This window comes from Ochotona curzoniae, unplaced genomic scaffold, assembly GCF_017591425.1.
Source record: "Ochotona curzoniae isolate NIBS_2020 unplaced genomic scaffold, NIBS_Ocur_1.0 scaffold_3208, whole genome shotgun sequence".
Classification (NCBI taxonomy): domain Eukaryota; kingdom Metazoa; phylum Chordata; class Mammalia; order Lagomorpha; family Ochotonidae; genus Ochotona; species Ochotona curzoniae.
In genome coordinates this window covers 13696145-13711198 of record NW_024467106.1, presented here as the reverse complement: position 1 = coordinate 13711198, position 15054 = coordinate 13696145, and the positions used below count along the sequence as shown (strand labels likewise).

Genomic DNA, 15054 nt, shown 5'->3' with positions numbered 1-15054 from the left:
ATCTTCAGAGGCCCCAGGAGAGATGCAAATAAAAGGGAAGGATGAAGTAGGCTGCACCTGGACTCCAAGCTCCCCGAGGGAGCCCTTCTCTCCATCCCAGCTTCACTTAGGAAGTCAGAAGGACATTCCCAAGTCCATGCTTTAATCTCATCCCAGCAGACGTAAGGAAAACCTCTGAGGAAGCCTGGATCACCTACACCTGCTTGAACTGGAAACCTAGGACTCCCACCTCTAGCACTCTTCAACAGCATACAAAGGAACTTTCAAAACAGTTGATGGAAAATGGAAAACAGTTTATTTTGATGGCAAAACTCGTTTGAAATACGAACGTTTGCAAATAGGTATTTTCATGAACTGTCTGAAGACCTCTTCTATGCATGCCCTTCAAAATTTTCACATCAAAATCAACACATCTTTTTATTCCATTTTTGATGAGCATCCTTCATGAGGTCTTCATCCATGGGACTTCCTTTCTATTGTCAGAAACCGTCTCCTGCTGCAAGGGAGGTGAAGGAGGGCCTGGCACTCGATCAAGGCACAGGCCTGTTCGTTTGTTATGTATTTACCAAATGTGTAGGGAGCATTTACTTAGTGCTAGGCACTGTCCTGCATACTTTATACACTTCGGTCTTGCAACTCTACTAGCAACACAGCAACTCAGTAAGGTGGGTTTTCTCTAAATTAGTACTCAGACACACTCAGTATTACAGACCCTTTTGTCAGGAAATATCTACCCAGCACCTACACACAGACTGCCCTTGTATACAATGTACAACGTACACATATATATGCCACGTGTATGTGAACTATGTAGCTTAAGGAGAAAAAACATGAACAGGAGATACCCCCGTCTTCAAGCTGAAGTCCTTCTAATATAAATTGAACAAAAAAGTTATGAAGGGGGCAGGGATTAAGAGAGAAAAAGAAGGAAAGATATGTTGGAATGTAAGGAGTTAGACTGACTAATAGGTAAATAGGGTCAGGTGGCGGAATAATTTAAAAGGTACGGGGAGGGCTTCTGTAAAGTATATAAGATGCCAGCTTCCACCCCACCCCCGCCCAAGCTGCATTTTCCAATATAATATCAAAGTGCAATCTCATTCTGCATTTCTAGTTTTACTCTGAGAATAGTAACAGAGAGATCGTTTTTGGAATGTGAGTCTCACTCCCCTGCAACTACCAGAAGAGCAAGGACATCTCTCTAAGAGAATGCAAAATGCCTGGCTCTCCCAAAGTTGCCTTTGGGCAGATCCAAGTGCCAATCTCCATTTCTCTAGGTTGCCGATGATATCATAACTAAGCAAGGAGTCAGGCCCACGCTTTCAGGTACCCATCACACCCTTCTGATGGCTCTGTTTTGAGCAAGCTAGGCAAAAGGACAGATTCTAGCCCTTTGGTGAGTTCTCTACCCCCATTCTGATAATTAGTTGCTTAAAAGACTCCACTTCCACAAGATTTTTCAGATCTTTCTCTCTTGAAACTCCCCCACTGACCACTACGGAGGGTTTTTCCAACAATAAATCCTGTTTTTGCCCACTGATCTGTCTGCACAGAAGTTCTTCTTTCATGTGAGACAAGAACCGAGGCTGCACCAAATTCCCCATGATGGAAGTAATCGTTGAATTTTACAAAGGAGAAAATGGAGAAGGCGGAGCTCGGAGCACATCAGGCTCATCTTCTGCCTGTGTGCCAGCCTCCCATATGGGCATGCGTTCTAGTCCCAGCAGCTCCCACTTCCAATGCAGCTCCCTGCGACTGGCCTGCGAACCATCAGGGGATGGCCCAAAGTTTTGGGTCCCTCCTGCCACATTTGAGTCCCAGAAGAACTTCCTGGCTCCCAGCTTTGGAACAGCCCAGGTCTGGTCATTGAGACCATCTAGGGACAATCAGCAGATGGAAGACCACTCTATCTGTGTCTCTCCTTCTCCATGTGCTTCGATCTGTCAAATAAAAATGAATCTTTTTTAAAAAACGGGGAGGACAGGCCCAGCGAGATAGCATAGTGGCTAAAGTCCTCATTTTGAATGTACCAGGACCCCATTTGGGTGCCGGTTCTAATCCCGGTAGCCTCACTTCCCATCCAGCTCCCTGCCTGTGGCTTGGGAATGCAGTCAAGGAAGGTCCAGAGCACTGGGACCCTGCACCCATGTGGGAGACCTGGAAGGAAGTTGCTGGCTCCTGGCTTCAGATCGGCACAGTACCAGCCATTGTGGTCACTTGGGGAGGTAGATCGTCAGACGAAACATCTTCTTCTCTGTCTCTCCTCCTCTCTGTACATCTGCCTTTCCAATAAAAACAAATGAATGTTTTTTAAAAAACGGGGAGGAAAGCACAGAGAAGAAGCCAAATGACTTAGGATCCTGAAAAGAATTTAGAATGTTATCCTAAGAACAGTAAGTGGCAACAAACACAGTAGTATGGTGATTTCTATGGTGATATTACACAGTAGTATGGTGATCTCTAACTTGCTTTCTGGAAGAGGGAAGTCTGGCAACTGTGAAAGCAGAGGTCCTCAAACATGTTCTGCAAAGTGCAGTCAGGAACTCAGTTACACAGTGCCAACACATCTTTCCTGACTCCATCCTGTTGTGAGTTAGCAGCCACACACAGCACATCCCATAAATAGTTATGTATGGACACCAATGCTTGAGTTTCATGTTCTTATCATATGTCAAGAAATACTTCTTTTAAAGTCTGTAAAACAGGTGGATAGGCTTACCGCTGAACGGAAACAGACAGTGAGCTAGATGTGGCCCAAGGGCCATATACTGCCCAGTGTAAGGAAAGGACAGGAAAGGAGAGACAGCAGAAAGATGTTAGGAGGTTGCTGTGGGAAAGGATGGCTTCTACCAAGGGGATGGCAGTGGGAATCCTGAGAGGTGGGCTTTCAAAGCCATTATAGAAACCAAGGCGACATGGTTACTGGCAGAAAGGCTGAGCAGTAAGGACACGGATGCAAGGTGACTTTTTAATTGAGTAACTGGGGAAATAGCAGTTTCATTTCTGGAGATGAGGGCAGAATGGCTTTCATATGACAATCAGAGACAGACAGGATAGCTAGAAATGTAAGTACCAGAGGTCCAGTTAAGTGTGAATTTTAGGTAATCAGTGAACATTTATGGCTCAAGCATATCCCAAATATCACATGGGGCACATTTATTACTAAACAAGTATCTATTCCTTTCCTGTAATTCACCCTTAACTAAGAATCCTGCATTTTTATTTGTTAAATATGGCAACCTCCCCAGGAGGGGTATAAGTACTCATAAAAAAAGAAAGAAAGAAAGAAAGAAAAGTTATTTAAGTGTAACGATCCAGAGAAGCAACTTCATGGAGGAAGTGACAGCTGAGCCAGGTCTACAAGCTGACCAGGTGACTCCAGGATGTAAAACACATTCCAAGCAGACAGGACTTCACTTCCTCTTCAGGATCAGGATTGTGCACCTTGCACTCAAAAACGTGTGCATCATCAGTGAATGCTGAGCCTCATAGGAGGAAAGGACTGCTAGCTGGAGAGGCTAAAGGAGTATGCAGAGGTCACTCTGATGAGATCCCCAAGGGACATGATGGATATATATATCCAATGTCCCTCCTCTGTGGCCTAGCAATTATGGCCTTGAAGAGCTGGATGCTTAGGTGTTGCTGATGAGTAGTTAACTTTAGGAATCACTGGGCTAAATAACCTGGAAGCTTTCCCACTTACAATTCCCAGGAGCCAAGAAAGTCGCTGCTGGCTCTGAAAGTACCGAAGACAGGACACCAGGTAATGAGAGCAAAGTCGGCACAGAGGAAGTGCACAGCATCCCATGGGGGCTCCGCAGAGTGCAGCTTCGTCTGTCCGGAGGGAAGGCAGAGGCCCAGGATGGCTATTAAATGACCAGCTGTGCTCCACGAGTCATTCCGCATTTAGCACCCAACTCCGATTCTGCACACTCTCTGGGCTTGCTGCACGCAGTCTCCCAGCCTTGTGCCGTTTCTTGTCACCCTGCCCCCTTCCCTCCTCCACCCACAGCCACCACTGAAATGATTCCCCCAAATGCAGCTCTTACTGTGACTGGAAATCTCTTTACTGCTGATTCTGCTAATGGAAATGTTCCTTCCCTTTTCGGCTGCTTGCAAAGCCACTCGTGACTTCCCCGGGTCCCTGTCAGCCAGCCACCAGCAGAAGGGAGAGGATTCCACCATGCCTGCCTCCCCCCAACACCCACCTGCCTTGGCTTCCGTCTCTAAAAGAGTCTCTGTCCAAACTGTCCTCAGACAACCTCGGAATTCCCTGCTTCCCCCAGCTCCCAGAGAACTAGCTGAGATCAATGGTCAGTTTTATCCTTCTTGGCCTTACTGGGGATGGGTCGAAGAAGGGAGGGGAAAGGCATAAAACAGGGCTTGCTGGAGTAGAAAGAGGGGGAGGGGCTGGGGATTCAGTCATTAATTATTCATACCTCTACCTCCTTCCAAAAAAAGGACTCCAGGTGGTGGAGAGGCACAGAACACAAACTGTATGCCAGACATTGTGCAAGGTATTTTGCACACACTGTCTCCCAAAGGATCATACGGCTCAGTGTAAGCAGAAATTGGGCACAGTGCTTGGCACTGATTAAAATCTGGTTTATGAGAGCCTCTCCAAAAATAATTATTACAACAAACTGGATAGGCAATTATTATGTTTTCTTCACTTTACGGATGGGCAAGCAGACACTTTGAGAGGTGAATTTTAAGACTAATAGAAGGGATTAGTACGTGGGTATCTGATCCTCGGGCTTCCAATCCTCAGACTAGCTAATGTTCCACACCAGAGCTTTGCGTCTCAGTCTGGGGACCCGGCTGGAAATGGGATTTTGCTTCAGATTAGCTGTGGGACCTTGAAAAATGTACTTTTCTTTGCTAAGTAAACAAGGCAGTTGGGTTGATGCTCAAAGGCTTTATTTTTATCAGGTTCTAATGTTCTTCAAATATTCATGACTTACTTAGATTTCACATTAGAGCCAAATATTATATACTAGCATTATATCCATGTAGCACAGATCCCATCATCAAGGCGGAGACATGGAATGCTACGAAGGAGAACTGCATTGATAAAATCCTACTGAGGTGTGCCAGGAGGGTGCATCTGGCTCCAGAACAGGGGTTAAAGGTCAGACACCAGCTGTCCCGGCCAGTGCTTGAAGGAGGACACCGAGCTGTTATAAATTCCTCAAAAGATGACATCATAGTTCTGACCTATTACACTGTGCACAGCATAAAATGGGAAATCCCCTAAGAGTTAAGGAAAAAAAAAAGGAGGAAGCAGGAAAGAGGAGGAAGGAAAGAGTGGGGAGAAGGAGGAGGACAAAGCGAAAACAAGGAAATTGGGTGAGGCAGGGAAGCAGGAAGGCGCAGAAGCAGGGGGATTTACTTGTCAAACAGGTACAGGAATAACTTGGGCCCTCCAGAGAATAAGCCACAAGGCCTGGCAAAGCTGCAAGGAGCAGGAGAGAGGGCTGATGGCTGCTGAGTCAGCTCCTGACAGCCTCTGAGCAAGCTGTCACACCTTAAGCTCCTACATGAGAAAGCAAGGCAACTTCTTGGTAATAAGAAAAGCGAGTGATAAGAAGCAATAGAGGCTGGCCGTGAGATAAAAACTCCGGAGAATTCCCAGCTGTGTACAACCTTCAAGGCAGGGAGAACACAGGTTATGCAGCCAGGCTGAACGGGGCCTGGACTCAGCTTATTTGCTGAGCTCCTGAGATGCACTGGGAATGTTACTCATGCCCCCAGAACCCCAGTCTCACAAGCTGATGCGTCATACTTCTGGGACACCATGTCCTTTCATCCCTGGCTGCCCACCTGTCCCAACGGTGGGAGAAAGGCACAGTGGACAGGAGTCAGTCTAGAATATGATGTACTGCTGAGTGCTGTGACTTCTGCTTTGCCAGCTTGATAAACAAGCCTTTAGATAATGTTCTAAACCGCTGCCATTCCTGACATGTAATAATCCTAGAGCTACGGTGAAGGATCTCTCCAAACCACCTCGGCTCTCCCTTTGTTATAAGGCAAAGGTTCTAATCCTTTTTTTGACTTTCAAGTTTCCCAGGGAAGGAACTCAACACTCCTTCCTCTAATCAACGCGCTCCCATAACCACCCTTCAAACACCCCAGAAGGATGACATAGAAGCAGTCAGAGAAAAGAAATATGGGCCCGGCGGCGTGGCCTACCGGCTAAGGTCCTTGCCTTGAACGTGCTGGGATCCCATATGGTGCCAGTTCTAATCCTGGCAGCTCCACTTTCCATCCAGCTCCCTGCTTGTGGCCTGGGAAAGCAGTTGAGGATGGCCCAATGCTTTGGGACCCTGCACCCGTGTGGGAGACACGGAAGGAAGTTCCTGGCTCCTGGCTCTGGATCAGCCCAGCACCGGCCGTTGTGCTCACTTGGGGAGTGAATCCTTGGACGGAAAATCTTCCTCTCTGTCTTTCCTCCTCTCTGTATATCTGACTTTGTAATAAAAATAAACAAATCTTTAAAAAAAAAAGAAATATGGGAGTTCAGAAGACCCTATAGAAAAAGGGGCACTCAAATTCATCTTGACAGAATAAATGAAATTCCAAACCCTTTGCCCAGTGTGGACACAGGGGTGCTGTTTGGCAACACTGCAGTTTAGATGATCACAGATCTCCTGTGCATCGACAATGCACACAGGAGGAGGCATCACACCCCCAGAGATGCAGAAAGTCAGTTCTCTACACATGGGTTACAGAGGGCACAGTGAGGACAGACATGAGAACTGAGTCCTATCAGCAGACCTGTTCTGTCTTTTGCAGTTCACCATCGTCTCCCACCTGCAGGTCCCCTACACGCTTTCCTCCTTCCACCACCACTCTTCTCCAGAGCAGACTGCGTGATTCTCTCTCTAAGCAAAGTCAGTTATCAGTGTATATGGCTCTGGGCCACACAGCTTCCCCTTTCCCTCTTGGGCATTCTGTCCAGCACTTTTCCTTGCTCACTCCGCTCTGGCCACACAGATCTTTCTCTCGCTCCTTGCGCCCTCCAGCCATGCTCTTGAGTCAAGTCTTTGCTGGAACTGTTCTTTGTCTGGAATGCTCCCAGACACTTTAACTAACTCGTTCATCACCATCGAGTCATCGGTTCAATCTTACTTCTCAAAAAATTTTTCTAAGTCTATCCTCTTCAATATGAAACTGATCTGATCTTAGAACTCTTGATTATGTTTCCCTGTTTTAATCTTTGACTCCCCCCCCACATTTTTACATGGAATTTATTATCTTTTTCACACAATGCATAATTTACTTAAATTTCTTGGTGTTATCCCCTCCCTAGCCCCCTCACACACAAAGTGTCAGCTTGATGTCTGCAAGGATGATGTCTTTGATTCTTGGATGCATCCTAAGCACCTGTAACAGTGCCTAGTGCATCCCAAGTGCTTAAAAGAGACTGGCAATGGTTACGGAGGCCCACATGTTAACAGCGGACACTAAGCCTTAGAGCGCTCATAACCAGGGAAAACATGTTAATAAAAGTTCTAGAGGTAAGTTAAATAGCCCGAATTCCATCTTGAAAGATAAGGAATTTCCCCCAGAGTGGTGGGGCAGAGTGATAGAGCGAAAAAGCTTCCGAACACAAGATGGTGAGGTATGATCACAGACTTGTAACAGAGAACATGCAATCCATCCCAGAACAATGAGGAATCAGAGAAGTGCTTTGCAAGAAGATGGCCATTATTAGATCTGAGCTTTTAATGACATCAATCTGTCTGCAAATTCACAGGATGTTGGAAAAATCGTAGGCAAGTCAGTAAGTTGACTGCGGAAGTAGAGATGAGTAATGAGGTCTGAGGCTACAGAGATGCAGGAAGGAAAGGAGGAGTGTGGCCCCAGCATGGTTAAAACTCCAACCTACTCATAAACTTGGTAGCTTGTATGTGCTCACACGCCAGAATGGAAGCAACAAATACTTCCACGCTGGATTTTACATTATTTGGTTGCCTAACCCACCACATTACTATGCAAAAATGACTTCCTGTAGATTGTTGCCCAAAAGAAGGACTGAGTATGGAGAAAAACCAGTTAGAGGAGAGGGCATATGCTAGAGAGTAGAGCAAGTCATGCCATGCACAGCTGCCTGCCTCCTTCTGGGGCAGAGAGGTGGTACACTCGGCTGCAAGGCAGGGAACGCCAGCTGGCTCGCTATAGTTAATGTTCTGTTGCCACTAGCTGGTCAGTATGAGAACTCAGCACAAGCTCAGTAAAGGGATCCTCTCCTGAAAGCTGCCCCACCCCAAGGTTAAACATGACTCTTCCCTTTCCTAGAGTACAAGGCAATGATGCTTCCTCCTCCCCCACCATAAAGCCAACCAGCTCAGGTTCCTGGGGACCATAGGAGCCAACCAGCTGAATACTTGAACAGGAGAATGAATTCGACTTCCCTAAGGACATTTTACTCCCTGCATTTTTTTTTTTTTTTGCAATATGAGGAAAAAAGGATGATTAAGCAACTCACAGACACTGAGACGTGCTTCCAATGTGCCTTTTGTGAGGAGCAGTCCATTTGTATGATGGAGAAGGATGAACAATCATGGGTTTGAGTTTGAGCTTGAGGTGCACGAATAAGCGGCCTCCTTTGTCTGGGCCTCAATGACACCAGATAAAACAGAGGGGGTGGATTTACCACCTTCTGAAGAGTCCTTGACTGGGAAGCGACTAAAGCAGATAGCCATGGTAACAGTATCAGGACCTTACCCAAGAGGTCAATGTCAATCTCCATCTTCTCTTCCCTGAGCACAGCAGGGCTTAGAGAACAAAGCAAGGTGATAAGCAGGAGGCTCTGTCTGATATAATAGAGACCTGGTCAAGCCTCCTGCTGCACTTGCTGTATATTAAAACTATAGAATGATCCTGAAGCCTGAGGGCCCCGCTCAAGAAAATAATCAAGCTCTGAGTTGCACGACAGCTTGCAAAGCTCAACTGCCTCAGCCAGTGTCACTGACCCCCTGGAAATGGCAAATCTGATTGACTCTGACCTAATCTGAGCTCCCTCTAACAGCTGAAATGAGTCTTCCCATCTCTCTGCCCCATTATCCTCCCAGTGGCATCATACTTTCTGAGGACAGACAACACATTTGCCGCTGCCCTGCGTATTAAGTAGGCTTCATCAGCTTCAAGTTGGCAAACTTTAAGGGTCACAAGACTTGGGGCGAGGGCTGTGCATAGAAAAGGGGAAAAGACTCAGATTACAATCACTACGCATCCCTCTACCACGAAATAATCTTGCATTTATAATGACCCAGAAGCCTGGACTATCACATCCGAGTGGGAGCTTACAGTTTGAGTACTGCCCAAATATGTTACTTAGTGAAAAGCGACCTGGCATCCACAAAGAAAATAACATACAATATTTAAAATATAACCTTTTTTCAAGGTATCTGACCGTCCCTCTGCTCCAGCCAGAATGTCTTTCACAGTTCAGAAATGAGCACTGGGATTGATGCTGATTAATATTTTGTAGTCAGAGATCCATAAAAGAAGAAAAACATGGCTTTGTATTTGTATCCATTATTCTTCCCTCCAAATAAAGGGTGCCAAACCTTCAAAATCAAAGCAGAAACTGAAAAGGACATAGAGGCCAAGTGTCCCCCATGGGGTCCTCTCCCTACATGCCTGCCCTACTCCTTCCAGATTCCAACACTTTTTCTAATGTGAACTAGACCAGAGCTAGGGGTCAGCAAACAGTGGTGCTGGACAGCTCCTTAGGACAGGCCTTCCTGCAAGGCTCAGCTCTATCCCCTTAGTATGCTTTACACATTCCTCAGAAGCATGGGGAAAAAAAAAATATATATATATATATATATATGTACATGTATATGTGTATGTATGCATTCCTCATTACATGATGACATTTGAAGGAAGCTTCTCCAGCCCTGCTTGGACTTTTCTTTAACTTAAATTCCCTGCTCCCAGCAACCCTCTGGCTAGGTGCCTGGATCTCCCTCCTCCCAGAGGCATTTCTCTTTGGGTATTTATTTTAATCAGTATTTTAAAGAAGCCTTTGCTGACCTGACCAAGTTGGCATTTCAAACTGTCTTTCTCTTCTACTCAGGCCACCCAGCCAGAGCATCCTTCTGGGGAAGACTTCCAGACTGCCAGAACTACACATGCAGGTGCATTTAAAGACACAGAACTGAATGAGTTTCCTTATTCACACTGCCTCCTCTAAATACAGAGCAAACTCCTCTCCTACAGGCTCTTACACGGCACAGAAAATCGCTGAGAAATGTTGACCGAGTGCTTACTCAATTTTATTGCTTTCGCCCTCTTTTGCTGAATCAAGGCAGATAGTAAACAGTCTGGCCTGGCCACTATCAAGCATAGGAAGAAATGTGACATTTCTCTATCTGTGGATATGAAAGCCAAATCCTCAAGCCTACTTCAGGGATGTCGGGGGTAGATGAGGACTGAGTGACGTACAGCTTCACCTCAGAAACCCTGTGCTGGCAGGTGCTCCAGTGCAGAGTATGTCTTTTTAATCAGTCCTTCCAAACACCCCCATGTTACCAGCAAGAAAGACACATAAAAGGCAAGAGGAGCTAGTCGCAGTCGGGGAGCAGGTCAGGGCACTTTAAATTCATGGAATCTCTATACCAAAAATTATTTTAGGGCTCTTCTTCTACCTACTCATATTACAACACAAAGACTCAAAGCTCTGGGAAATAAATGACAAGTTCAAGGTCACAACAGGCTACAAGAGATTTCCAGATCCTAATCAACATTTACTTCCTAACCAGCATTTTAGCATGTACCTTTCCACGTCAGTTGTATAGTAAATTCTTCAGATCCTAGACCCAGTTCTTTTTGGTCCAGCGGGTGTCTGCAGTCTTCTCTAAGTCTACCGACACATCTTCCTTGCCTAATGTCACCAAATACATCATCTCCATTTTTCGTTGACAGCATTAACTAGAAAGCCCTTTGACACCCATGAGTCACAGAACTCTGAGCTCGTAGAGTTAGCAGAGGCCATTTAATGTACACCCCACTTTGCCTCCCACACTGCAGCTTGGCAATGGAGCTGAGGTTCCTTTGGAGAGAGGTTCTTGTCTTGCTCATGATGGCCACTACTATATCCTGCAGAAACTGCACACGTGGGTCAGAATATCAGTTTAACAATTTCTAAGACAGCTGGTGTCAGAGACAGCGGTATTCCAGCTCCAGATGTGCTATTCATTCTCAGTGTGACTTTGGGCTGGAGTCACCCTCTCAAAGAATGCTTTCTCAACTGTCATACAGGAATAACAGGGGTGCCCACTCCATATGCTTCATGTGAACGAGTAACACAACGCAAAGTTCCCAGCACCATATTAAGGATTCAATAACTATTTGCTATTGCTTTGATCATCTCCAAGGAAATTCATTTTGCCAATGTCAGCAACTTATTTCTTTTTTTATTGGAAAGTCAGATCTATAGAGAGGAGGAGAGACAGAGAGGGAGATCTTCTGCCCATTGATTCACTTCCCAAGTAGCTGCAAAAAGGCCAGAGCAGTGCCAGTCTGAAGTCAGGAGCCCAGAGCTTCCTCCTGGTCTCCTATGCAGCTGCAGAGTCCTAAAGCTTTGAGCTGTCCTCAACTGCTTTCCCAGGCCATAGGCAGGGAGCTGGATGGGAAGCAGGGTCGCCAGGATTAGAACCTGGGCCCATATGGGATCCTGGTGAGTGCAAGGCGAGGACTTTAGAAGCTAGACTACGCACCGGGTCCAAATGTCATTGACTTAAAATCAGATTCTAAAGTGGCCAGGCCATAAAGATTTCGGGGAACTTTTACTTTTAAGGAAAATGTTCATCTACCCTAAGCAGCCTGGAACTCGATAGTGAAAGAAGGGGAGACCTGAAGAGAAGCCCCCTCAGTCCGGGCAGCACCAATGGAACTGTTAACAGGAGGGAGAGAGACAGATGTGAGGGTGACTTGGTTGAGTGGGAATGGTTGCCAGTGTGTGAAAAATGGCAATGAGGTTGCCCACAGGGACTTTAAGGAAAATCAAAAGCTTAACCCATGTGTCTGTTCTCCCTTAACGCTGTTTGACCACCACCAACTCCGACCCGGACCCAGAGCATGCCAGGAAAGCTTTGGCAGACACCATCACCCCCTAGTGGCGGTTCTTCACTTCCCATGATTGCTGTAGTTGGACCCCAGCATTCACACAGCCCAGGTCATCTCCAAATTCTCTAAACAGGCCAGCCTGTAGTGACCTGCTCGTGTTGGCAGAGACAAACACTAGGTAAGATGTTTCAAAGGTCTGTGAATGGGTCGGGACTGCCCTGGGACCTCAGGGAAGAGACAGCCATAAAGAACTCACTGCATTGCACCCCCTCTGTAGGGCAACCCCTCGTTGCCAGCCAGCCTGTCCCTCTGGGAGCTCACTGTGCACTCCATGTTTACATGCAAACAGTCGAAGACCAACACAAATAAAAAGCCCACGTCTCCCTACACAGCTCCTGCTATACCCTGCCATCTGGTGACTACCTCGCTCGCCAAATCTCTGTCTGGAGTGCATGGAGCTGCCAGTTCAGGGCGCTGGAGGGAGCAGGAGCAGAGAGGGTTTCAATCCTAAACAGGACAGCACCTGGCGACTCCAGGGCAGTCAGTCCCCAGCCAGGCTCAGCCTGCTCTGGTGCCGGGACAAAGTAAGAAAGCTCCTGGCACAGCCACCAGGGGACCCTCAAATTGCCAGGATGACCTGGGAAGACTCAAGACTTTTTCTTCCTCACTCAGCTTGTCCCTGGGTTCTCACACCCACATCCCCCCTGACAACTTAAGTTAAAGATAACCGGAATTGCCCGTCCACAGAATTCCAGGGCGCACCTTTACCTGTTGGGACTCGGTCCTCCACAACCTGGGAGAATCTGGAGTTCTCCCTGCCAAGTCAGACCTCCCTCCGGGCTAATTTCTGCCTACACCCATCCCTCATCATTGGAATGGTAAGTCGGGGGGGGGGGATCTCTGCCGCTGACACCCCCCCATGCCAAAGGATAGGCTAGAATAGAGAGCTGGAGGCGAGAGGGAATCAGGTAGAACAGGAATCAGTGATGCTTTGTTTCTGGAAAGCCCCCTCCCTCCCGGAGCCAGTGAGGAGCCCCAGGTTACCTGGGTTGCTTAGGGAATGCCACCTCTGCCTCATTCCCTTGCTTGGCTATGGGCAGACAGCCCCTCGGGTGCAGGAGGCAAGGGGAGGGGTAGGAAGAGGGGTGTGTGTGTGTGTGTGTGTGTGTGTGTGTGTGTGTGTGCGCGTGTTGTAAGCTTAGACGCCAGACGCGACGTGCTGCCGCGGGAAGTCCCGGAGGAATCTGCAAGGTAGACATCTCGCCTTGCCTCCCGCAGGCTCAGCCTGAACATTCCGCCTACAGCCCTGACAGCCCAGGGGTCCAAACTCAGGCCCCTGGCAATCACTCAACCACCTCCTCCCACCGGCAGCGAGCGCGAAAGGGCGGCGCCGAGACAGTGTCACAAAAACATCCCAACACATCCCAAGAGAGTCTCTGGTCCACTACTATTGTAGGGCTTCCCAGGCGGGCGAGCGGGCAGGGAGTCCACCGAGAGGGCTTCACACTGGGATCCTCAAGATTCTGACCTCCACGGAGGCACTGGAGCCCGGGGGGTGTCCGGGAGGTCCCTCCTCACCCCGGGAGAGTCCCAGGACCACTGCTGGCCGGACGCTGATGACCAATAGGGTCCTGCGCCCCAGGGGGGCGGGGGGAAGCACAAGCGAGCAGCGAGCGCGCAAAAGCTGAGGGGAACATTTTTGTAAACGTTCTCCGAGATAATTAAGCTATCAATTACCCGGGTGGGAAATCAGTGGCGCTTCCCACAGCTCCACCAAGGGCCGACTCCTCCGGGATTCGCGCCGGGAAGCAGCAGGCAGCAAGCTGCAGGCGAACTTTCTGATTAACTTTTCCATTGGGCCCCCACCCCACCCACCTCCTCTCCCCACCCCCTTTTCTTTTTTCTGGCCTTGAATTACTGTGATAAAGACCACAGAATGATCTGTGAGAATAAACCTGCTCGCCGCCGCCAGGAGCGGAGAAAGGAGGGGAGAAAGGCGAAGGCGCTCACTGAGCTGGAGAGAATAATCTGAAAGTGGAAACCTTGCACTCAGACACCCAGGCCTCAGAAGTCTCTGGACCCTTTCCATGCCCATTTCGCAGATGACCAAAACTGAGGTCCACAGAGAAAGCAACTTGCCCAAGGTCACTCAACCCATGCGGAAGTCAAGCTTTCACGGAGTGGGTGACTTGACACGGAGCCATTCTTCTCCTATTCTCGTGAAAATCTGAAAGGGCAGAGTGCCACAACTCCCAGGCAAAAGCAAGGGGGCGGAAACCGGGGGGCGGCAGGCGACCGTGCCCGGAGGGAGGGATGGGCGACCCAGCAGCGAACTGGCTGTCCCCGGCTCCAGCAGGAGAGTACCCCGGTGACTTGGGGTCTCTGGCGTCCGCAGTGCACCGGGCAGAGCACGCTGTCAACACGGAGAGGCAGAGGGTCGGGGTCAGCGCGCCGGGAGGGGCGGCACGCCTCCGGGCGCCCGGGACGCGCGCTCCGGGACCTCCTGCCCCGCACTCTTCACCAACCACCTGTGTGCCCTCGGGGGGACCCGCAGCTGCCCTCCGCTAACCCCACTCGGGGCAGTTCAAGGCGGGGATCCCCAGGGCGCCCTCACCAGTCCGGCCCCACTTAGCAGCTCAACCTTTCTTGGGACCCCCCGCGCGTGCCGGCGCCCAACCTTACCCAGGGTGAAAAAGGGCAGCTCCGTGTTGTCCAGGTCGTCCTGCACCGCTATGCGCCCGGGCAGCTCGTTCCGCACAAAGAGCAGGAGGCGCGACTCGGCGGCGGTACCGGCAGAGCCAGCGGAGCCGGGGGACGCGGCTGCAGCAGCCGAGGAGGCAGCGGCGGCTCCGGCTCCGGTCCCGGTCCCCGGCCCGGCCCCAGCCCCGGCGCGGGCTCCGCTCCAGCCGATGTCGCTCTCCCGCAGGGCGGGCAGCGTGGACACCGTGACGGTCTTGAGCCGGCACGGGCTGTCGG

General features: G+C 49.1%; 1 protein-coding gene across 1 annotated transcript in view; it reads right to left on the bottom strand.

Moving 5' to 3' along the window:
• Nucleotides 1-14813, bottom strand: part of ASTN2 (astrotactin 2) — a 936573-nt gene extending 921760 nt beyond the window's left edge. Inside the window, exon 1 of the mRNA XM_040963108.1 lies at nucleotides 14761-14813. The gene's annotated coding sequence lies outside the window, so the exon portion shown is untranslated. The remainder of the gene's footprint in view (nucleotides 1-14760) is intronic.
• Nucleotides 14814-15054: the final 241 nt, after the last annotated feature.